The following is a 26,859-nucleotide window of genomic DNA, read 5'->3' on the forward strand; positions in this document are numbered from 1 at the left end:
AGTCAAAGCTGGGGCACCTGGGTGGCTCAGTCAGTTAAGTGTCTGCCTTCAGCTCAAGTCATGATCCTGAGGTACTGGGATGGAGCCCCAGAGACCTGGGGCAGGCCCCTACTGAGAGGGGACGGGGTTGGGGGAGGTCTGCTTCTCCCTCTTCCTCCCTCCCTCCCTCTCCCTCCCCCCTGCTTATGCTTTCTCTCTCTTTCAAATAAATAAATAAAATCTTTTAAAAAATAAAATAAAAAGTCAAAGCTATAATGATCAAAATCCCCAATGGGTTCTTGATAGTATTTTACAAGATCACTTTAGAATTTATATAGAAACTCAAAGGGTGGCATACAGCCAAGACAATTCTATAAATAATAATAAGAAGAAGATCAGAGAGACCTGCATACAAAATCTAGAGATTTCTTATAATGCTATAGTAATAATGCTATAGTAATAAAGACAGTGAGATACTGGGACAGAAAAAGACAAATACACCAGAGTCAAAGGACTAGATAAACTCCATACAAAAATGGATTCTTCAATTTATGGCAGAGCACTGTTTACAGTAGGGTGTGAAAGGGGGTTGCTACCAGGGCAATTGGTCATCTCATTATACACAAAATCAAATCAAATCCAGGTTAAAATCTTAAAGATGAAAGACAAAACTACAAACCTTTTAGAAGATATATGTCATGACAAGTAGATCATTGTTTACCTAAGGAACCCCCAGGTATCTCCAAATTCTTGAACAAACTGGCAATATTTCATGCTAATTTTTCTTTTTCTCTTTCTAGGTTTAAGATGTGGTGGTGTTCATCCCTGATGTACCAGGCAACCCCGAGGTCAGTTCTGGAAGGTACCAGGCGGCAAGATATCCCACCTGGCAAAGAGCAATCCAGTGCCTACAGAAGTATGAGTGGCAGAGACATAAAATTTGTCCTTAAGTTCTGAAAAATTTGACAATTACTACAATTTTTATGTAGAAATGTAATCTTTTCTTTAAAGTCAAAAGGAAATCTGTAACTATGCCTTTAAAAGGTCTTTTTAAGAAACATTGTCATCTATACTCTGCATTTGTTTGGGCTTGGATTTTAAGAACTGTACAGTGACATGTGCTTAAAATTTTTCAGAGTTCAATTTAAATATCATCTCTTCATGTAGTTACTCCTTTTCTCTCTCCCCTGTCCTGTCCCAATCTCTATGTAGGATTCGTATTACCATGATTCAATTCATCAGTCTTTTCCTTTGTGACTATTGCCTTTCATGTCTTAAGAAATTCTTTCCTATCCTGAGTCAGAAAGGCGTTCTATTGTATCAGAGGTCAAGGAACTTTTTATGTAAGGGGCCAGAGAGTAGACATTTTCGGCTTTATAGACCATACAGTCTCCATGGCAACTGCTCAATTCTGCCACTGGGTCACAAAACAACCATAGACAATACATAATGAATGGGCGTGGCTATATGCCAATAAAACTTTATTTATGGACATTGAAATTTGAATTTTATATTATTTTCACATGTCACAAAATATTATTGGGGTTTTTTTTCTAATCATCTAAAAAGGGGAAAGACATTCTTAGCCTGTGGACAAACAAAAACAGGTGGTAGGCCTGATTTGGGGTAAACCATAGAGTTTGAAGGATTGACCATAGTTTTACATAGAGAAGATAAAAGAGCCATCCTCTCTGGCCTGGGAAATTATGGGGAGGAGGCAGAGAAGAAGAGAGGAGAGTGAAGTTATCAGATGTTTCTCAATTTTTCTCTTTTCAAACTCTGATTCAGTGAATAAAGAGGTGTTGTTATGTAAATGAACTAGGCGGGGGGCTATTGCTTCAGATCTCCAGTTGAGACTCCATAAAACAGTCCCTCAAAGCTTCCCCACACCAACAGGGCCCTAATGAGTCAGCCTGATGGTACACAAAGAAAAAAATTAGGACTACTAGCCCAGCCCCATTTCTCATTGGTGGTAAATAGATAAGTAGCATGGAGAACAATAAAGCACAGAAGATAGATAAGATGTGTGAAGATGGTTGTCACTTGAAATAAGATGTCAGGAAATTTTTCACTGGGAAAATTTAGAGTAAAGGAAACAAGAAAAAAACGGTCAAACAAGAAAATTTAGAGTAAAGGAAACAAGAAAAAATGGTCAAAAAATGGTCTCAGGAAGGAAACAAGTGCTTCCATGATGAGGTGTCTGGCATGTTCCCGGTACAGCAGGATGGCTACTGTATGGGGATAGAGTGATCAGCGGGGAAAATAGAACGAGATTAGTTGAAGGACATAATGGGGGCTGAGATTGTTGTAAGGGTCCTTGGGTCAAAGGAAGAACTTTGAATGCATTCTTTAAGAGATGATAAACCATTGGAAGTTTTTATGCCAAGAAGTAATACAATGTAACTTTTGTTTTTACCAGATCACTCTAGCTGCATATTGAGAATAGACTTTAAGTGTCAAGGACAAATTCTAGAAGACCATTTAGCAGGTTGTTTGAATAATCCAGGAGAGAGATGATGGTAACTTGGATCGGGACAGTAGTGGTGTTGTAAGAAGTATTTGAGTTCTGGATATATGTTGAAGGCAGGAGCAGTAGGATTTGTTGACAGAAGAGATATACATTGTGGAAGAAAAATGGAAGTCAAAGACAAATCCAAAGTTTCAACCAAAGAGCAGCTGAGATTTGGAAACACTATTTTAAGCATCCATTCTTATGTGCCATGTAGTGATTCCTTCGATGATCACTGAGACAAGTGGATGTTTTCTACTCACTGACTTAACCAAATTTTTCTGTATCTGGTGAAGCCCCTGCTTCTGCTGTCCACTTTCTCTGCACAGTGATTCTTCTTCAGATAACCATCTTCCTTCTTAACTTCTTCTAATCTGGGTCATTGTAAACATACAAAGGGCTAACATCTAGCAGAGGACACCTACTTTGTGAAATTTTTAAAATGGGATGTTACAGTTCTAAAATGGCAGACTATCTTTCAAGGTTGGCTCACTTTTGTTAGCCTCACAGCCAATTAGGGAACTTTGGTTTGTTGCTGTTGTTGGGTTTCTAATTTATTTTTGAATTTGAAGCTGGGTTCCAGATTACTAATGGTATTATAAAATGAACATGATTAATCTGGTGTGCTCATGTAGTATTTATGTATGTTAAGTATGCAACGTAGCTTCACTCCCTTCATCCTCTTATCCCCATTTCTAGCTCTTACTCCTCACGTTATATAAGGTAGGTTGGGTGTGGTAATATTTAAAACCTGCCTGATGGTTCTCAATGGTTCATATGAATGCAAATCATTTGGAATGATCAATAAGATGCAGATTCTCAGACTTCACTCCTAGGGACTAAAATTTAGCAGATTTGTGATAGACTCCAGACTCTCCAGATGAACTTGCAGCAAGTGGAAAATAGAGTGCAATCTAGGAAACACAGATGCAGGCCAAGCAGTTCAAGATGGTGAGGAGCACTACTAGCCCAGGATGAGAGAACTGGAAGGAAACACTGAAGAAGGCTAGAGCAGTCTCAGAAAACAAGGAGCCAAAGGTGTCACCTTTGCATGCAACAGTTCTACCTAATATTGAATATGTTTATACTTGATAGTTGGACTATGTTATGTGGAGTCTTTGGAGTCTTGACCTCTGTGTGAAGGTCGAAGAAGCCTACCAATTAACTATCACTAACTATCTAATCTTGGCCAAATTACCTCATCCTCTGGACCTCAATTTCCTCATCTGTAAATTGAGAAAAAAAATGCCCAACCTATTTTTGAATAGACCATTTAATGGAATTAAATGAGACAATATAAATAAAGCATTTAGTATTCTACCCAACACAGAGTAAACATTCAATTATGGCTGATAATTATTATTAGAGGGTTTAAGTAATATCTGTATGAGGTATTTAAGTATGAGTAAGTACCTTGGTGTATACACATACACATATTCATCCAATATTATGTAATTCTATTCTCATCATGAAGCACACCTCTAACATCTCAGGGTCTTTTCATAAATTAAAGAACTTTTTTTTCAAAGCCCATATTCTCTAGTTTGTATTAATTTATAAAAATGGAAAATTTCTTACACTTCCATCTCTGATTACAACCTCCTAAAATAAGGAACAACGTCTTCATGGATCTGTTTATATAGTACACTAGTATATACCATTCATAATAGAGAATTTCATTAATGCCTTTGATAATCTTCATCTTCTTATATATTTACAAATTGTGCTGTAATTTGAGTTATTTTAATAGATTAATAAGCTAATTTGAGCAACTGACAACAAAAGAGTTCTGACTCTTTATTTCTAATTCATATCCTAATGGGGATAATGAAAAAGGTGAATAAAGCCAAGCAAAAACAATTAACGATTTGGTCATAGCATTTAAGTTGACACATTACTGCAGCCTTGAAGAATGAAAAATTTTTGAATGGTGATAAAAGGGACAAGAGTAATGACTTACTTGAGAGTATTCTGGGTTTTGTACTAAAAGGCCCAAGAGTCAAAACCCAATTTATGTTATTTCCAATGTCCAAAGATGCTCACAGAATTGAAGGGATAATGGTGTCAAAATGTTATAGGGAATAGGCCTTAGGAACACATCCTATAAAGCTGAGGAGTCTGGACAGGGAGGAACAAGATGGTGGAGAAGTAGGAGACTTAAATATTGTCGGGTCCCAGGGGTTCAGCTAGATAGTTATCAAATCATTCTGACCACCTACAAACTACACAGGAGATTAAAGAGAAAAAGAGCAGAAATTCTAGGAACAGAGAAGCAGCCACTTTCTGGAAGGTAGGATGTGAGGAGAAGTGATTCTTAGGCGATACACAGGAAGAGAGACCACAGGGGGAAGGGCAGGCTCCCGGCAAACAGTTGAGCAGTGGAGCACAAAATTGGGACTTTTGGAAGTCTGCTCCTGAGAGATATCACTCTAGAGGCTAAGAAGCGGGTGGAGCCCTAGCGGGGACAGTGTGGACTCAGGACCTGCGGGGTCAAAGACCGGGGGTGCCTGAGTGTGGCACAGCTGCCAGGTATCACAGTAGGGAATCCGGCTACAGAGATGGAAACGAGGTGGGGGCTATCAGCTTGGGGTTACCTTACAACATGATCCAAGGCACAGTCAGGCCACTGCTCTTCAAGCAGAGACCCAATAAGCAGCAGTTCCAAAGAGATCACCTCCTTCCTCCTCCAGGAGGAGTGGCATGGAAGTATGCGGCAGGAATCTGCTGGGTTTGGAGACGCCAAATGGTGCTGTGTGCCAGAGATAGAAATGCTCAGTCACAGGCCAGGTGAGGTTGGAGTGCAGCCAGAGATCAGGGAGATGGGAAGGATTGACTGCTTTTCTCTGAAGGCACACTGAGGAGCTAGGGCCCTGAGCTCTCAGCTTCTATAGGCCATAGATTGGGAGGTCGTTATCTTCATTCCCAACCTCAAAGGCTCTACAGAAAGCATTCAGGGAAAAAAAGCTCCTAAGAGCAAACCCAAGCAGATTACTTACTCTGACCCTTGGCAAGGGTGGTGCAATTCATCTCAGGCAAAGACATTTGAGATTCACTGCAACAGGTCCCACCCCTAGAAGATGAGCAAGAATATCCAACAATATCACTGATCAATGAGAACTGTAGGGGAATGCAATACATAGAATTCATGGCTTTTTTCCCCATGATTCTTTGGTTTGTTTTTTTTTTTAAAGATTTTATTTATTTGACAGAGAAAGACACAGCGAGAGTGGAAACATGAGCATGAGGAAGAGAAGTGGAAGAGGGAGAAACAGGCTCTGCATTGAGCAGGGAGCCCGATGCAGGACTCAATCTCAGGACGCAAGGATCATGACCCAAGCCGAGGGCAGACGCTTAACGACTGAGCCACCCAGGTGCCCCTCTTTAGTCTTTAACATTAAAATTTTTAAATGTTATTTTTTCTAATTCTATTTTTTAACTATTCCTCTTTCTTATTTTAACCTTTTTAAGCTATTTTATCTTATCAATATCTTTTTTAAAAATCCATTTAATTTTCATTGCTATGCTCATATTCTATCCCTTCATTGTATCTAAATTTATTTTTTGTATACATATAGGCTTTTCCTTCTTTGACATTTTGGGATACAATTTCTTCTAACAGATCAAAATATACCATAAATATAGTGCATGGCATTGTAATATCCAGCCTGAGCATATTCCTTCCTCTTTCCTTTTCTCAACAAACTTTTATCTTATTAATTCCTTTTTTAGAATTTTAAATTTTCATCTTTATAGTCATATTCTATCCCTTCATCATCTTTACCCTTATTTGTGTGTGTGTGTGTGTGTGTGTGTGTGTGTGTGTGTGTGTGTATTTCTTTCTTTCTTTCTTTCTTTAAAATTTTAGGAGGTAGTTTCTTCTAAAAGACCAGAATACACTCAAAATCAAGTGTGATGCTCTGTTCTATTCACCAGTCTAATTTGTATATTTATATATTTATATTTTATATATTTCTCCTTTCTTCTCCCCCTGGTTTTGGGTCTCTTCTGATTTGGTTAGTGTATATTTTTCTGGTCTTGTTATTACCCTTTTAATTATTTCATTCTCTCATTCGCCTATACTTTTTAAAAATTTTTTTAAAAGATTTTATTTATTTGACAGAGATCACAAGTATAGAGGCAGGCAGAGAGAGAGGGGGAAGCAGGCTCCCTGCTGAGCAGAGAGCTCAATGCAGGGCTTGATCCCAGGATCCTGAGATCATGACCTGAGCCGAAGGCAGAGGCTTTAACCCACTGAGTCATTCAGGTGCCCCACATTCACCTATTCTTATCTGGATAAAATGACAAGACGGAAAAACTCACCTCAAAAAAAAAAAAAAAAAAAAAAAAGAAGAAGAAGAAGAAGAGGCAGTACCAATGGGTGGGGACCTAATCAATAGGGACCTAATCAATATGGAATTAGAGTTCACAATGACGATTATAAAGCTCCTAGCTGGGTTTGAAAAAAAAGCATGGAAGACACCAGAGAATCCCTTTCTGGAGAAATAAAATCCCTTTCTGGAGAAATAAAAGAACTAAAGCTAAAGAACCAAAATCTAAACAAGTTGAAATTTAAAAAGTTATTGAGATACAATAAAAAATGGAGGCTCTGACAGCTAGGATAAATGAGGCAGAAGAGAGAATTAATGATATAGAAGATCAAATGATGGAAAATAAAGAAGCTGAGTGAAAGAGAGACAACTACTGGACAAACAACTACTTGAGACATAAGTGATACCATAACATGAAACAGTATTGGAATAATTGGGATCCAAGAAGAAGAAGAAAGGGGGGGCAGAGGGTATATTGGAATAAATTGTAGGACAGAATTTCCCTAATTTGACAAAAGGATCAAGGATCAATATCCAGGAGGAACAGAGAATCCCTCTCAAAAATCAATAAAAATAGGTCCACATCCCATCATCTAATAGTAAAACTCACAAGTCTTAGTGACAAGAGAAAATCCAAAAGCAGCTCAGGAAAAGAGTTCTGTAACATATAACAGTAGAAATATTAGATTGGCAGCAGACTTATCCACAGAGACCTCACAGGCCAGAAAGAACCGGCATGATATATTCAAAGCACTAAGCAAGAAAAATATGCAGCCAAGAATATTATATCCAGCTAGGCATTGAAAATAGAGGAGATATAAAAAGCTTCCAAAAACAAAAATGAAAAGAATTTGCAAACACCAAACCAGCCCTACAAGAAATATTAAAAGCCCTACAAACAGCCCTACAAGAAATATTAAAGAGAGAGCCTAAAAGTAGTAGATCAGAAAGGAACAGACACAATATACAGTAACAGTCACCTTACAGGCAATACAATGGCACTAAATTCATATCTTTCGATAGTTACCCTGAATGTAAATGGGCTAAATGCCCCAATCAAAAGGCACAGGTATCAGAATGGATTAAAATAAATGAGACCCGTTGATATGCTGTCTGCAAGAAACTCATTTCAGACCCAAAGACACCCCCAGATTTAAAGTGAGAGACTAGAAAACAATTTACCATGCTAATGGATATCCAAAGAAAGCTGGGGTGACAATCCTTATATCAGACAAATTAGATTTTAAGCCAAAGACTATGAGGAAGGATACTATATCATACTTAAAGAGTATGTCCAACAAGAAGATCTAACAATTTTAAATATCTATGCCCCTAACATGAGAGCAGCCAATTATATAAACCAACTAATAACAAATTCAAAGAAACACATCGACAATAATACAATAATAGTAGGGGACCTTAACACCCCTTCATTGAAATGGACAGATCATCCAAGCAAAAGGTCAACAAAGAAATAAAGGCCTTAAATGATACACTGGACCAGAAGGACATCACAGATATATTCAGAACATTCCATCCCAAAGCAACAGAATACACATTCTTCCCTACTGCACAGGGACCATTCTCCAGAATAGATCACATCCTGGGTCACAGATCAACTCTCAGCCGGTACCAAAAGATCTGGATCATTCCCTGCATATTTTCAGACCACAATGTTCTGAAGCTAGAACTCAATCACAAGAGGAATGTTGGAAAGAACTCAAATACATGGAGACTAAAGAACATCCTACTAAATAATGAATTGAACAACCAGAAAATTACAGAAGAATTGAAAAAATTCATGGAAACAAATGAAAATGAAAACACAACTGTTCAAAATCTGTGGGACACAGCAAAGGTGGTCCTCAGAGGAAAGTATATAGTAATACAAGCCTTTTTCAAGAAGCAAGAGAGGTCTCAAGAACACAACCTAACCCTACACCTAAAGGAGCTGGAGAAAGAACAAGAAAGCCTAAACCCAGTGGGAGAAGAGAAATCATAAAGATCAGAGCAGAAATTAATGAAATAGAAACCAAAAAGAGACTAGAACAGATCAATGAAAGTAGGAGCTGGTTCTTTGGTTCTTTGAAAGAATTAATAAGATTGATAAACCCCTTGATAAAACCCCTGGCCAGACTTATCAAAAAGAAAAGAGAAAGGACCCAAATTAACGAAATTGTGAATCAAAGAGGAGAGATCACAACCAGTACCAAAGAAATACAAACAATTATAAGATCATATTATGAGGAATTATACACCAGCAAATTTGACAATCTGGAAGAAATGGATGCATTCCTAGAGTTGTATAAACTACCAAAACCGAACCAGGAAGAAATAGAAAACCTGAACAGACCCATAACAGTAAGGAGATTGAAGCAGTCATCAAAAATCTCCCAACAAACAAGAGCCCAGGGCCAGATGGCTTCCCAGTGGAATTCTACCAAACACTTAAAGAAGAATTAATACTATTCTCCTAAAACTGTTTGAAAAAATAGCAGTGGAAGGAAAACCTCCAAATTCATTTTATGAAGCCAGCATTACCTTGATCCCAAAGTCAGACAAAGAACCCACCAAAAAGGAGAATTACAGACCAATAACCTTGATGAACACAGATGCAAAAATTCTCATGAAAATACTAGCCAATAGGATCCAACAGTACATTAAAAGGATTATTCACCACAACCAAATGAGATTTATTCCCGGGCTGCAAGGTTGGTTCAACATCCACAAATCAATCAATGTCATACAATACATTAATAAAAGAAAGAAGAAGAACCACATGATAATCTCAGTAGAGGCTGAAAAACCATTTGACAAAGTATGGCATCTTTTCTTGATCAAAACTCCTCACAGTGTAGGAATAGAGGGTACATACCTCAATATTATCAAAGCCATCTATGAAAAAGCCACAGCAAATATCATTCTCAGTGGGGAAAAACTGAGTTTCCCCCTAAGGTCAGGAACACAGCAGTGATTTCCACTATCACAACTGCTATTCAACATAGTACTGAAAGTCCTAGCCTCAGCAATCTGACAACAAGAAGAAATAAAAGGCATCCAAACTGTCAAAGAAGTCAAAATCTCACTCTTTGCAGATGATATACTTTATGTGGAAAACCCAAAAGACTCCACTCCAAGTCTGCTAGAACTTGTACAGGAATTCAGTAAAGTATCAGGCTATAAAATCAATGAATAGGAATCAGTTTCATTTCTATACATCAACAGCAAGACAAAAGAAAGAGAAATTAAGAAGTCAATCCCATTTACAATTGCACCCAAAACCATAAGATGCCTAGGAATAAACCTAACCAAAGAGGCAAAGAATCTGTACTCAGAAAACTATAAAGTACTCATAAAAGAAATTGAGGAAGACACAAAGAAATGGAAAAATGTTCCATGCTTGTGGATTGGAAGAACAAATATTATGAAAATATCTATGCTACCTAAAGCAATCTACACATTTAATGCAATCCCTATCAAAATGCCATTAACTTTTTTCACAGAAATGTAACAAATAATCCTAAAATTTATATGGAACCAGAAAAGACCCTGAATACCCAGAGGAATGTTGAAAAAGAAAACCAATGTTGGTGGACCTCAATTCCAGACTTCAAGCTCTATTACAAAGCTGCAATCATAAAGACAGTATGGTACTGGCACAAAAATAGACACATAGATCAAAGGAATAGAATAGAGAGATCAGAAATAGACCCTCAACTCTATGGTCAACTAATCTTTGACAAAGCAGGAAAGAATGTCCAGTAGAAAAAATACAGTCTCTTCAACAAATGGTGATGGGAAAATTGGACAGCCACATGCAGAACAATGAAACTGGATCATTTTCTCATACCACACATGAAAATAGACTCAAAATGGATGAAAGACCAGACCACCATGTGAGACAGGGATCCATCAAAATCTTTGAGGTGAATACAGGCAGCAACATTTTAGAGCTCAGCTGCAACTTCTTCTAGACATATCACCCAAGGCAAGAGAAGCAAGGGCAAAAATGAATTATTAGGACTTCATCAAGATCAAAAGCTTTTTTTTTTTTGCACAGCAAAGGAAACAGTCAACAAAACCAAAAAACAACTGACAGAATGGGAGAATATATTCGCAAAGGACATATCAGATAAAGGGCGAGTATCCTAAATCTATAAGGAACTTCTCAAACTCAATACCCAAAGAACAAATAATCCAATCAAGAAATGAGCAGAAGACATGAGCAGACATTTCTGCAAAGAAGACATCCAGATGGCTAACAGACACATGAAAAGGTGCTCAGCATCAGTCAGCATCAGGGAAATACAAATTAAAACCACAGTGAAATACCACCTCATACCAGTCAGAATGGCTAAAATTAACAAGTCAGGAAAAAACAGGTGTTGGCGAGGATGCAGAAAAAGGGGAACCCTCCTACACGGCTGAGTGGGAATGCAAGCTGGGGCAGCCACTCTGGAAAACGGTATGGGGATTCCTCAAAAAGCTGAAAATAGAGCTACCCTGTGACCCAGCAATTGCACTAGTAGGTATTTACCATAAAGATATAAATGTAGTCATCCGAAGGGGCATGCACACCCGAATATTTATAGCAGGAATGTGCACAATAGCCCAACTATGCAAGGAACCTAGATATCCATCAACAAATGAATGGATAAAGAACAGGTGATATATACATATATATGTGTGTATATATACACATACACAATGGAATATTATGCAGCCATCAAAAAAATCTTGTCATTTGCAAAAATGTGGATGGAACTAGAGGGTATTATGCTAATTGAAATAAGTCAATCAGATAAAGGCAATTAGTATATGATCTCTCTGATGTGAGGATTTTGATAGGCAGGGTGGGTGTTCATTGGGGGAAAGGAGGAAAAAATGAAACAAGGTGGGACTAGGAAGGGAGACACACTATAAGAGACTCTTAATCTCAGGAAACAATCTGAGGGTTGCTGGGGGGTGGAGGGGGAGGGATAGGGTAGCTGGGTTATGGACATGGTGGAAGATATGTTCTATGGTAAGTGTTGTGAATTTTGTAAGACTGATGATTCACAGACCTGTACCCCTGAAGCATATAATACATTATATGTTAATAAAAATAATAATAAATTTTAAAAACTGAAAAAAAATACTTCAAATCTTAAAATGAAAAGAAAAAAAAGAAAAGTTGAGGAGAGTCGGGGGTGGGGGTGACACTGAAAATGCTCCAGTGAGGGGCTATGATGGATGAGAACTGAAGAAAGCAACCTGCAAAGGGTTGTCACCCAGTATCATCCCCACAGAGGTCAAAGGGTGGGCCAAAAGTACAAATTCCTATGACTATTAAAAATAACAACCCTGTTACTACCATACACTTACATATGAGTAGCAGTACTTTGTTGAGTAACATTTGATGTACATGAGCCTGATCTTCTCATTTTTCCTTCATCCCATGACAGGTGTGTTTTCCTTCTTCACCACATCCAGCCTCAGTTCTCAAAATAAACAAGGCCAGTTTATCACGCCCCTTCTTCCTCACCTCTCATTCCCCCATCCCTCATCCCCACAAATCTGGCTCCTGAACTCTTACTAAAGAACCTCTAACAAACTGCCCTTTGCTATTTAATCAATAGCCACACCTGTGATGCCATGGTTACTCATCACAAGATGTATACTCTTAATTCTCTTTACCTATTTCACACCTTCTCCCACCCACCTCCTCTCTGGCAACCACCAGCTTGTTCTCTGTATTTAAAGGTGCATTTTTTTTGTTTGTCCCTCTTTTTCTTTGTTCATTTTTTTCTTAAATTCCACATATGAGTGAAATCATATGGTATTTGTCTTTCTTTGACTGACTTGTTTCACTTAGCATTATACTCTCTGATCCATCCTTGTGGTTGCAAATGATACAATCTCATCCTTTTTATGGCTGGGTAATATTCAGCTTTATATATACCACAACATCTTTATCCATTTATATATTAACGGGCACATGGTCTGCTTCTATCTCTTGACTATTGTAAATAATGCTGCGACAAACATAAGGGTGCATATATCTTTTTGAATTTGTGTTTTTCATTTCTTTGGGTAAATACCCAGTAATGCAATTTACCAAATCATATAGTAATTCTATTTTTAATTTTTTGAAGAACCTTATGCTGTTTTCCTACCAACAGTGCATGAGGGTTCCTTCTTCTCCACATCCTCAAAAACACTTGTTTCTTGTGTTGTCAATTTTAGCCATTCTGACAGGTGTGAGGTGATATCTCATTGTGGTTTTGATTTGGTAAGAGATGTTAAACATCTTTTCATGTGTCTGTTAGCCATCTGTATGTTTTCTTTGGGAAAATATCTACTCATGTTCTCTGCCCATTTTTAGTTGAATTATTTGCAAGGCTTTTTGATGTCGAGTTATAGGAGTTCTTTATATATTTTGGATATTAACCCATTATCAGATACATCATTTGTAAATCTTTCCTTCCATTCAATAGACCGTCTCTTTGCCTTGTTGGTGGGTTCCTTCACTGTGCAAAAGCTTTTTTATTTTGTGTATTCCCAATAGTTTATTTTTGGTTTTGTTTCCCTTGCCAAAGAAGAAATAACTAGAAAAGTGTTCCTACAACTGATGTCAAAGACATTACTGCCTGTTTTCTTCTAGGAATTTTATGCATTCAGGTCTTATATTTAGGTCTTTAATCCAATTTGAGGTGTGTGTGTGTGTGTGTGTGTGTGTGTGTGTGTGTGCATGTGTGTATGGTGTAAGAAGGTAGTCCAGTTTCATTCTTTAGCATGTAACTATCCAGTATTCCCACCACCATTTGTTAAAGAAACTGTCTTTTTCCCTCATATATTCTTGCTTCCTTTGTCACAGATTAATTGACCATAAAAGTATGGGTTTATTTCTGGACTCTATTCTTTCCCATTGATCTATGTGTCTATTTTGTGCCAATACCATGCTGTTTTGATTATTACATCTTTGTAGTATATTTTGAAATCTGGAATCATGACACCTACCATTTTGTTTTTCTTTTACAAAATTGCTTTGGCCATTTGGGATCTTTGGTGGTTCCACAAAAAATTATGATTCTTTGTTCTTGTTCTGTGAAAAACTCATATGGTCTCCTATTTGAATTTTTTGCATAACCTCCATACTGTTTTCCACAGTGCCTGTAACAATTTGCATTCCACCTACAGATCCACCCTCCTTAGCTTGCATCTAGGCATCATCATAATTCTAATTTTATTTATTTATTTTATTTGTGCTTATCCTTCTGGGATCTCTCTTTTTCACACTTAACTTAGTATATTAGTTAGCTTGAGAGACACTCACACCACATTTTCTTGGGTTATCCTAAAGAGCTACTAACTTCCAGTGAACTTACGTTCTGTCCATCTTCCCCAGCTCCATTTTCAGGGAGCCATATTTTCAAAACCAGAGAAGAGTTCTTTGCCTACACATCACACCTTCACTTTCTTTCTATAACTAGGAATTATACCAGAAATTTGTGGATTCCTAAAACTCTGAGGAATCCCCACATAGCTCAGTTAGAAATTTAACACCTGCATATCTTCTCCCTCCCAACTTCCCATGAGTCTACAAGAGTTCTTCTTGCATTTACACCTTGCATACTCACAGCTAAAAAGCATACCTTTGGCTTAGCACCTGGTATAGGACACCAAAGAAGGGATGTTGACAATTGAATTCTGTTATTCTTGCCATTTGGACTCTCTTCAAATGATATTTCAAAAGGATCATATTTGCTTGGGAAAAGAATACAAATGATGTCTTGATCTATTGTTACTTTGTTCCTAATAGCTTTTGTGGGAAGAGGTGTCCTCCTGATTTCCCTATTAGCACCTGTTGATATACTTTCTCATGCACCTTAATATCTGGAGAGCAGTATACATAAGTCCCCTTATGCACCACAAGGAAATCTTGTTTAGAAGTTTGGACAAGTTAATTGAGCTTTCATTTCTATATCTGCAAAATGGAAATAGTGATTCTTACCTCACAGGATATTGTGGAGATTACTGAGTGGATGTGAAAGCACTTTGGACAGTAAACACAGTATAAATATATAAATTTGGGTAATAAAACTTTAATTAGATTAGTAGTTCAAAGTCTCCCCAGTTTGATGCCCTTGTTTTCTCAGGTAGGTCTCTTGGATTGCAATCAACACAAACCCCATGAAACTAGCTTTTTTTAAAAAAATGGGGAAATGTTTTATAAGAATGCCATAGTGTCAAAAAACAAACAAATAAACAAACTAGAACAGAAAAACAGCAGAGCCTTGGAAAAGACTAAAGCCAGAAATTAAAAAGATCCCCTGTATTGTCTTTATCTTGTCTCTTTGTTTTATTAGTTCAATTTACCTTATTCTTCTCCAATGATGTCCTTAGGCCCAGGCAAGAGGGACATCTGCTTTAGGCTCAAAACTTTAGAAGGTCCCATTTCTGCCTTTCCCTAACTGTGACCTTCCCCCATGAGTCAAGGAGTCTGCAAGATTAAAAAGATATGCTCCCAGGCATGTAGAGTCTCCCCTGTGTTTTTGTGGGGGCAGAAAGTATATAGAAACTCTCTCTCTTTGTACCTTCTGCTCAACATTATTGTGTACCTAAAACTGCTCTAAAAACTGAAGTCTATTTTCAACAAGAATGACAACAAAAGTTGTGCCTTTCCAGAGCCAACATAGTCCCTTCTCGAACATGGTTGGGACACCTGAGGCCTCAGAATTCCCTCCCTCCACCTTCAGTGGGCCTAAGTTTATTTCCAGAAACTGCAGCAGCCTCTTTCCTGGGTCTGTTTTCCCAAGGACAGACTGTTCTGCAGGTGTGCCCCACTACTCCCAAACATGGTCAAGGCAGATGGTGATTAAATGATTTCCTGGAGGGTCCATGTCCATGCAATATATGGACACTTGGTGGAAAAAGAAGAGATTACAGATCATCTGTCCCCCACAATCAGTTTTCCTAATAGAATTCTGAGTTTTAGTATTTTAAAATTCCAAACATCATCTCCCAGGTTGTTGTAAATTATACTTGTCAAGATAGGAAGATAGCAAATATCATATTTAACAGTTTGTTTCCTTAACTTATGCCTTTCCAATATTTAAATACATGATACAACAGCTACCACTTGTACTCTCACTCCTAGTGCCATTCATGTTAGGGATAAGCAAGTTCTTCCCCAAAGGTAGGCTATATGCTCCAAGGAAATAAGCAGTAGCCTCAGTCACAAGTGGAGAACAAACTCCAGTCTCTCAACTCCAATTCTAAATTCCTGGGAGGGAGTTTGATTGGCTCTGCTCAGGTTGGAGAGAGGAAGATGGCTGCAGCCCCTTGTCCAATCATTTGAGTACTTTGAAAGTGAGACTTTCTATAGAAATAAGACTGTGAGGGGAGGAGACATCCTTCTGGTAGAATGAATAATTCCTAGAGAAAAAAAGCTTGGTGGATTCTTCACCCAGTATTCAACTTCCCAGGTTAAATTAGTTCTAGTTTTACTCCTCTTATTTCAATAGGAAAAATGGACAAAAAGTGTGTAAAATCAATATATTCCAGTTGGAAGACAAATTCAACTGTGCCCTATTAGTCTTTTTCACAGTTAGCTTTAATAGGAATAATTAATATGTACTATAGTAAAGAGGACATTTCTGTTAAAGAGAAATTAAAGTTTTATTCAAATGATATTCAATCCCCACCTATTTTAAAAAGGTGATCAGTGTGCTAATACTAGTTTAATACTTTTTCCCTTATTACAATATCAAGGTAAAGGGTTTTTAAGGCATTTCATTGATGTGTTCTTCCATATCTCCCTTCTTTAAAAAAAAAAAGTAACAAATCTAATAAGGTATACAATGTTTCATTAGAAAATACTTGCCAAGCCTTCTAGCTATAGCAGAATGAATACAGTTCATATTTGGGAACTCCAACAGTCTTATTTGAAAAAATACAAAGAACTGGAAACTAGTATTTGCTTTGGATACATGAAAAGCATCTGGAATAACAATTTTTCAGGAAGATTACCTCCATGTGAAGGTATCAAATATGGGAGGAATGAGAAAGTGTACTTTCAACCTCTTCTGCAAGAAAAGGAAAACTCGGCAAAAGAAGAAAAAAGACAAGCATATGTTGTTTGTTTCTTCATATGTTTCTTCACCTCAAATAACCTAATGTTACTGTTTACACTTAAACTGAAAGGCCCAAGTTCTACCCAAATTTGAAGTTTAACTTCCCCTACATTTTATGTGGACAAAACTTCTGCTGATTTCATTTGGCTGCCATAGACAATATTCAACTATCCAGAAGTCATCAGCAATTCTAAACAAAGGCATTATTTGCTCTGGAACAACAGAGGGTCCATATCTCTATATAAGAATAGTTTATGGGCAGTAATCCAATTATAATGGAGAATACAAGTGGGGTCTTCAAGCATTTTTGCTTGAGTATACAATTAAAGAACAATTTAAATGCTCAGAAGCCCCTCCAGCATTATTAAATCCAAATATTAAAAATTATCTCCATTATAAATTTAAATAGTAGCAAAAGGTGCAGTTCCAACATATTGTGTAGTTTGACATTTTAAAAACAAAATGGGTCTAAGACTCTTTTAAATGTATCCAAAAAAAGGTGAGTAATATAATGATTTGATACCACCACCATTCATTTAAATATAAATACGAACAAGGTCTTCCTTTTGCTCCTTAAATTCTTGCTTCCTTGTCATTTCTTTCATGAAACTGTATTATGTAATATATTTTGTGTTTTCCATCTCATATCAATCACCTTATAATATTTCTTTGCAACAGACTATGTATATACATTTACATTAAATGGGGTTTTTTGCCCTATAATCACAACTGTCTAAGTGTTTCATTACAAGTCTTCTGGTTATCATTAGTATTAGTCACCAATTACTGTAAGATCACAAAGTATTGCACATTTTTAGTATGCTAGGATTGTAGGTGGAAGAGGGGTTGAAAGAAAAAGTAGCAAAGGAGAAGTACAATGACTCTTGACCGTGGAGAAATTCTCAAGTAGATGAGTGTTTAGAAAAGATAAACATGAAAGTGTAAGGTCTATAAATTGGCCCTCTTAAATTTATATGGGTCCAGGTACCCACAAGGATTTCTTCCTGTGCCCTAGGGATTGCACAATTTGGTTTAAGAATCTTTGAACCAGATTAATTTATCTGAGGCTATGTTTTCATAGTAAACACACTCTTCTTACATAGACGGTGGATATGAATTGATAAACAGTTAAAGTTTTATAATAGTGCTTTTATTGAACATTGAAAAAATCAACTGGAAAATGGATTATTATTTTTCTTTGGACCTGCTTGAGAGGTGTGGTAGAGATTCATAATGAACTAAAACCAACTTTTCCACTCCTACTGCTCATGGCCACCTTTTATCACTATTACAGTTTGGCCTGCAGAAGCAGCTGGTTCCTCCAACCCTTCTTAAATTACTCCATGTTTAGTCAACCCAGACAGCTGGTTCGGGTGGAGAGACCTTCTCTTAGGAAAGTTGTATTGTCTTCTGTTTCTGCAGGGCATTGACTCAATCCAGTCTGAATCCATATCTGTCTTAAAAATTTTGCCAAAAGAGGTAAAGAAACAGCTAATACATTCGAACATGGATGGATGGATTTTAACCTTTCTTTTAGAGCTGTGGTCTCCATAAGCATTTGGTCCACTTTTCAAGTGATTGCTGATGACAGTTTTCCAAATATTTTTCCACAGTGTAATATGACAGCCAACTTTTCCAGAATGCACTAACTGTGTTCTTGTACCACTCAGCCAATGCCTACTTGGAGGTAACAAATTTTGCACTTTTTAGGATACAGGTTCGGGTACTATAATAAAACCCAGAATAACAGTGGTTTAAACAAAATAATCTATATTCATGTAGCAATCCAAACTAAGCTGTTAGGGCAGCTCCATGGTATTAGGAACACAGGGCTCAAGTTATCTTGGTTCTCTGCTGTCCTAAGTAATTGCTCTTATCAAAGAAGTGTCTATGTTATTTCCTTATCTCAGACAGCAGGAGGAGAAAGTAGATTCAGGAAAAGAAATGCCTCTTCCTTGCAGGACTCAGAAGTTGCACACGTTGCTTGTGCTCATATTCATTGGTTTGATGATATTGCCACACCAAGTGTCAAGAGAGGCTGAGAAATACAATCATTTGATAGATGGTCATGTGCTCCAGCTAAATTCTCAACCATGTGGAAAAAGAAAGGGAACTGGATGTGGATATGGGGCACCACTAGCAGATTCTGCCACAATGTCTGCCAGAAAAGCTGAGTACAAGTGGATACAATGCCAAAGGGGTCATTCGGACCGCTCCTCTGGGTTAGCTGCAATAGCCATGGCTGCCACTGATCAGTTCATGTGAGATTATCAACGGTTGTTTTCTGACTGACAGGCTCAGAATTATTCTCAAATAGTAATTCAAACTATATGGGATTTATATCACATCAAAAGAACTGCTGAGAGCAAATAGATTGATATTTTCTCAGAAGAACCATGACTCATTTAAAAGGACACTCAAGAAAGTTTTCCCCACATAAGGGTTGTTGTTTTGGTTGTTTTTTTTTCTTTTTTTTTTTTTCATTTGAATGTTATATCCTGAAAGAAAATTTATTTCCTTTCCTCCTTCCTTTTCTCTTTCCTTCCATCTTTTTCTTCTCGGATTCATATTTAATAAGTAGATATAAACTACCTTATATATGCCAGGAACTTTCACACACACACACACACACACACACACACACACACATATCCTACTTAAACAATACAATAGTCATAGTAGGTAGGTATTATCCTATTTATAAATGTGGGAATTAAGATATGGGGAAGTTTACTGACTAGCTCAAGATCACGTTACTAAGTTAAGTAACCACACTATGGGAGTGGCTTGTTAGAAACTCCCAGAAAGCCATGTATCTCTGCTCCAGCCTAAAACAGGTAATATGTTTATGTAACTTTCTGTAAAAGTATACAAGACTGAAGTCCAATGAATGAAAGAAACTAATCAGTGTAACTGGTTTGAAGAGAGATTTTATTTTTTTTATGTTCATTTAGCCAACATATAGTACATCATTAGTTTTTGATGTAGTGTTCAGCGATTCATTAGTTGCATATAACACCCAGTGCTCATCATAACACATTCCTTCCTGAATACCCATCACCTGGTTACCTCATCTGCCTAATCCCCTTCTGTAACCCTCAGTTTGTTTCCCTGGAGTCCAGAGTCTCTCATAGTTTGTTTTCTTCTCTGATTTCTTCCCATTCAGTTTTCTGTCCCTTCCCCTGCAGTCCTCTCTGCTATTCCTTATGTTCCACATATGAATGAAACCATATGATAATTGTCTTTCTCTGCTTGACTTATTTCACTTAGCATAATCCCCTCCAGTTCCATCCATGTCAATGCAAATGATAGATTTCATCCTTTCTGATGGCTGAGTAGTATTCCATTGTATATATGAACCACATCTTCTTTATCCATTTATCTATTGAAGGACATCTCGGCTCCTTCCACAGTTTGGCTCTGGACATTTCTGCTATGAACATTAGCGTGCATCTGCCCCTCCTTTTCACTACATCTGTATCTTTGGGATAAATACCTAGTAGTTCAATTGCTGTGTCATTGGGCAGCCCTATTTTTAACGTCTTGAGGATGTTTTCCAGAGTATCTGCACCAGCTTGCCTTTCCATCAACAGTGTAAGAGGGTTCCCTTTTCTCCACATCCTCGCCAACATTTGTGGTTTCCTGTCCTGCTAATTTTTGCCATTCTAACTGGTGTAAGGTGGTACCTCGTTGTGGTTTTGATTTGTATTTCCCTGATGACTAGTGATGTTGAGCATTTTTTCATGTGTCTGTCAACTGTTTGTATGTTGAAGAGTGATTTTAGACCACATGGTAGAGACTGCTTACTGTCACCCAATAAAATTCATTCCTTCTTCCTTAATAACATAACCTCCAGTTTTGCTGTGTACAAAGCTGGCCAACCTCCCTTGCACCCTAAGTATGTCCAGGGTAAGCAAAATTTTTATGCACACCATATAGGAAGTATCCTTCAAGGACAGGGGCATAGCACCCTTCTTCCTTTACTACATCTACAGGATGAAATGTAAATATGATTTTGGAGCCTGTTGTGGGTTAAATTGTGCCTCCCTGCAAACTAAGATTTGTTGAAGTCCTAACATTATTTGGAAATAGGGTCATTGGAGATTTAAACAAGTAAAGATAAGGTGATGAGAGTAGGCTTTAATCCAGGGTGACTATTGTCCTTATAGGAAGAGGAAACTTTGAACATAGACATACAGGGAGAAGCCATGAGAAGATACATCAGCAGGCAGAGAGGGAAGGCAATGTAGAGACATCCAGGGAGAAGATGCCCACGTGATGACAAAGGCAGAGACCAGAGTGATGCATCTACAAGCTAACGAACACCAAAGGATGCCCACAAACAGTGGAAGCTAGAAGATGCAAGAAGGATTCTCTCTTACAAGCTTTACAGAGAGTCTGACCATACTTCTTAATTTTAAACTTTTAGCTTCCAGAACTATAAAACAATCAATTCCCATCATTGTAAGCCAGTTCATTGTACTTTGTTTCAGCAGCCCTGGGAAGCTAATACAGAGCCTAAGCAGTCATCTTAGATCATGAGATGGCTTGCTATGAATGTCAGAACAGCAAGACAGAAAGAGCCTGGGGCCTTGATGACTTCGTGGAATAGAGTTCTGAACTACCTGTCTGTGGAGTTTTACAAGATAAAGAAACAAATTTTAATCTTGAAGCAACTGTTGCTTTGAGGTTTTTATTACTTACAGATGAACCTAATTCTGATATGAGCCACATACCTCTCCTACTAAGAGTTACTACAAATGGCTATGGTGTTTAATACTAGCCTTCATTGAATGTTCTGATTCTCCACCCATTTTCTCAGTGGAAATGGTTAGGAGTGTGATAAAGCCAATTATAGATTCTAGCTTTACCAAGGAAGATGGTGAAATTAATGTGGTTCTTCAGAATTGCTAAGAAGCAAATGGCTCCAGGGTTGAAATCATTTGGTAAATGATTATTTGGATTAAATATGATAGTAGCATGGCACAGTGGGTAAAAGAACAGACTATAGCCTCATTAGTTTTGGAATCCAACTCCAAATCCTATACCTTACTCGCTAGCAACATGTGTTAAATAAGTTATGTCACATTTCTACTCCTCAGGTTTCTCATCTCTACTATAGATAAAAGAGACTTGTTAATGGTTGGCTTAACTCATTAGAGCATGAATGAGAACATAAGAATGACCTTATAAGATTGTTTAGATTAAATGAGAAAAACACACAAAAGACTTAACACAGTTGAAGACACATAATAAGATCCTTCCCGCCACAAAGTTTTTGCACGTGTGGTTCTACTTCCATGAATGTTTTCTGTCAATGGATTCTAGTAAAAATATACTCTTTGTCTGAGTAATTTATATTCATGCATTAGCCTCAGCTCAGAATTCATCTCTTCAGAAATCCCATCTTGGTTCCCTCTGTAACTAAGTCACACATAATTTTATTGTTTTTAATCAAAGCTCTTAGTAAAATTTGATTTAGGATAATCACTTGAGTTATTAGTTGGTTGATTTCTACGTTACCTTTTAGGCTGACACTACTCCAAATGTGGTCTACTGGTCAGTGCTGGTTTACAAGCTACTTAGGACTCATTCTCTAAGAGATAAATACAGCAACTAAGATTAAGTGTTTAGGAACTTTTATAGCAATTTGACATAGTAATTAGGCCTTATATTTTTTATGTTTGATTTTTTATTGTTTTCCTAGCATTCATTTTTATTATAACTTACAAAAGTATCTGTCTACATTGATTTTTTTAAATTGTTTAACTGACCCTATGGAAAAAAATTAACAAAATGGTAATTATAAAGCTTTCCATATCAATGATTACTTGAAATGTAAATGGACTGTCTTCAATCAAAAGGCATAAAGTGACTAAATGGATTAAAACCTAAGACCTAGATATATGCTGTCTATAAGAAAGTCATATTAGATTTAAGAACACATGAGCTGAAAATGAAAAGAAAGGAAAGTCAGTATAAAAAAATGACCAAAAAAGGAGCATGGGTGGCAATATTACATCAGACCAATTAGACTTTAAGTGAAAAAAAAAAAAGCCACAAGAGACAAAGAAAGACATTATATAATGATAAAAGGATGATACAATAATTAGAAATATATATGTGCCTAAGGTCAGAGTACCTAATATATTTAGCAAACATTAACAAAACTGAAGGGAAAAGTAAGTAGAAATACAACAGTGGTAGAGACTTCAATTCTCTATTTTCAATAATAGACAAGAACATCTTCACATAAGATCAATAAAGAAATAAAACCTTGAGCTAGGGGACCTAACACATGTACAGAACATTCCATCCAAAAACAATAAGATACACATTCTTATCAACCACACACAGATCTCTGTCCAGGTTAGATGACATTAGGTCAAAAACCAAGTCTTAACAAATTTAAGAAGATTGAAATCATACCATGTATCTTTTCTGACCACAATGAAATGAAACTGGAAATCAATAGAAGGAAATTGGAAAATTCACAAATATGAAAATTAAACAGCATACCCTTGAACAAACACTGGTTCAAAGAAGAAATCAAAAAGGAAATTCCTGAGATAAACAGAAACAAAAACACAACATATCAAATGTGTGGGATGCCACAAAAGCATTATTAAAAAAGAAGTTCATAGTGATACATGATTACATTAAAAAAGAAGGAATATTTCAAATAAACAGCCTACCTTTAAACCTCAAGGAACTGGAAAAAGAACTAAGCCCAAAGTTAGAAAAAGAAAGGAAACAGCAATGATAAGAGCAGAAATAAACAAAATAGAAAAAATAATAGAAAAAAAAAAACAACAGAACTAAGAGGCTTTATTTTTCCTGAAAAGATAAATCTTACAGACAAACACTTAGTAGATGAAGAAAAAAAGAGAGAAGCCCAAATAAATAAAACCAGAAATGAAACAAGAGACATTGCAACTGATGCCACAGAAATAAAAAGCATCAAAAAAGACTACTATGCACAATTATATGCCAACAAATTGGACAACCTAGAAGAATGGACAAATTCCCAGAAACATACAACCTACCATAACTAAATTATGAAGAAATAGAAAGTATAAATAGACATATAACCAGTAAAGAGGTTGAATCAGTAAACAAAAACCTCCCAACAAATATGGCCCCATTGATGAATTCTACCAAACATTTAAAGAATTAATGTCAATGCTCTTCCCAAAAAATTGAGGAGGACACCCTTCCAAACTCAATTCAAAATGCCATCATTACCTTTCTACCAAAGCCAGACAAAACACCACAAGAAAACTATATGCCAAAATCCCTGATGAATACAGATGAAAAAAACCCTCAATAAAACACCAGTAAATCAAATCCAGCAGGATATTAAAGTGATTATATACTCTGACCAAGTGGGATGACTTACCCCTGGAATACAAACATTTTTCAACACCCAAAATTCAATTAGCATGATATACTACATTAATTGAGTGAAGAATAAAAATCATATGATCATCTCAAAAGATGCAGGAAAAAATTTGAAAAAATCTAACAACATTTTATAATTCAAACTCTCAACATACTAGGTATAGAACCAAAAAAAATTAAGCAAGAAATGGAAATCAAAGGCATCTAATTAGGAGGGGAAGAAGTAAAATAGTCTCTGTCTGCAGGCAACATGATCTTACATACAGAAAATCCTCAAGACTCTATCAAAAAGAAAAAAATATTAGAATGAATAAATAAATTCAGTAAATTTGCAGGATACAAAATCAACATATGAAAATCAATTGTGTTTCTACACAATTTCTACACTACCAATGAACTATCTGAAAAAGAAATTAGGAAAACAATCCTATTTATAACAGCACCAAAAAGGACGAAAAGAAATATTTAGGAGTAAAGAATGAAAGAAGTGAAAGACTTTTATACTGAAACCTACAAAACATTGTTGAAGGAATTAAACAAGACACAGCACATAGCAAGTCAGAAAGACACCCTGTGTTCACTGATTGGAAGAATTAATAGTGTTAAATGTCCATAGTACCCAAAGTGGTCTACAGATTCAATGCACTCTCTAACATGGAATCTAAAAGGGGCATGTGATAAATGGATAAATGGCTGAGCTGAGGTTGAAGAGCATGAATGACAGGTGGCAGTGACCCAGAGCACAACAGTTTCCATGGCTGAGTGTCCCAGGAACATTAGGAAGGGAGATTGTTGGATCTATCCAAGCCCTTTCCTATTTAAAAACTCTGATGATATTGCAGGAGTTTAAGGGGATCTCGACTGCCATTTCAAAGCAGCTCTAGGTCCACTGAGTGGACACCATGAGCAAAAGTTACCCTCTCCAGTTGAAAAATTTAAAGACAAGAAGTTATCATTGAAACTGAACAGCAGAAGACATGTCCAAGGAATACTGAGGGTATTTGATCTCTTTATGGGTCTTGTGATAGATGAATGTATGGTGATCACAATTTGGGGTGACTGAACAGCTTTGGAATGATGGTAATACAAGGAAACAGGATCATCATGTTAGAAACCTTGGAGACAATAGAAATAATGGCTGTGTTCAGCAGAGAAATCAATAATTTCTGCATGTCCCCTCTCCAAATGGCCTGTTACACCAAGATGTAAAAATTCAAGTTGTGAACATTTGTCATATTAAGTTTTGGGGGTTTTGGGGGGGTTTTTTTTGTTGTTTTTTGGGTTTTTTTTAGGGAGAGAACATGAGCAGGGGTGGGAGAGTTTCAGAGGGAGAGGAAGCAAGAGAGTCTTAAGCAAGCGCCACACTCAGCATGGTGCCCAAGCCCAACCCAGGACTCCATCTCACCACCCTGAGATCATGACCTAAGCCCAAATCAAGTCAGTTGAGCTTAACCTACTGCACCACCCAGTTGCCCCTGTCATGTTAAATTTTTATTAAAATTGAAACACCCAACACTCTGCTAAAATCAGGTCCAAAATCCTCTGACTGACATAAAATTCTCCATCACTTGGTCCCAATATCCTTTCTCATCACTTCATGCCAAAACCCTTTCCCAATACGTATTGTCCTAGAGCCACACTAGGCCATTCACAGATTCCCTCAGCACCCCTGGCACTTACACAACTTCATGCCTTTGCTCCAGCTGTTCTCTATCCGTAATGCCTGCCTTTTCCTCTCCATCCAGCAAGTTCTTATCCCCATTTGAAACCTACTTATCTGCATTTGTGAGGCCTTCATGGCTCACTTACACTGTTCAAACATCACTTACAGTGAGAAGATTTCACGGCTCACTTACCCAGATAGTTTGTCTCTCACTCCCCTGCTCTGCCATTAAATTATATTCCAATTATTTGTTTGCTTGTCTGTCTTTGTGCTGAGACAGGGAGCTCCTTGAAAGCTAGTTTTAATATTCTGGTGCTAAAGCAGAATTGGTAAAAATGCAAATAGCCCATGATGCTGCATTTAAAGCAACTACAGCGGTATTTTGTCTGGCATTCTCTCTTGCTACACAATTTTTTTTTTCCTGCACTTATCCCTTCCCAGCTGAATCTTTCATTCAGCTAATCTCAGATTCAAACACAGGAGAAAACATCTCCCCATGCAAGGTTGATAAGCTTATCTGTAAGAAGGGTCAAATAAATGATTCACTTTTGTTTTAAAATCATTGAATATCCAAACCACAAAAATCCACAAAGAGAAATTTTCAATCCCAGGAGCATTTTCAGGGAAATGTAACTAGCATGTTTTAACTGACATTTAACTTACTAACAGAATGTATTTTTAGTCATGTTCCAAATTGAATGCATTTCCTTAATAAGAGGAGCATTCTATTTTCTATTAACTGGGTGTTGTTTTACCAACTGAAAATTGAAACATAATAATAATCATAATAATAATTATACTGAGCTTCTAGTTTCTTCTTTTAGTTTTTTGAATGAACATAATGGAGTTCAGGACCTCTGGGTT

The sequence above is a fragment of the Enhydra lutris genome, unplaced genomic scaffold, assembly GCF_002288905.1.
Source record: "Enhydra lutris kenyoni isolate GAN:26980312 unplaced genomic scaffold, ASM228890v2 scaffoldscaffold7, whole genome shotgun sequence".
NCBI classification, from domain to species: Eukaryota; Metazoa; Chordata; class Mammalia; order Carnivora; family Mustelidae; genus Enhydra; species Enhydra lutris.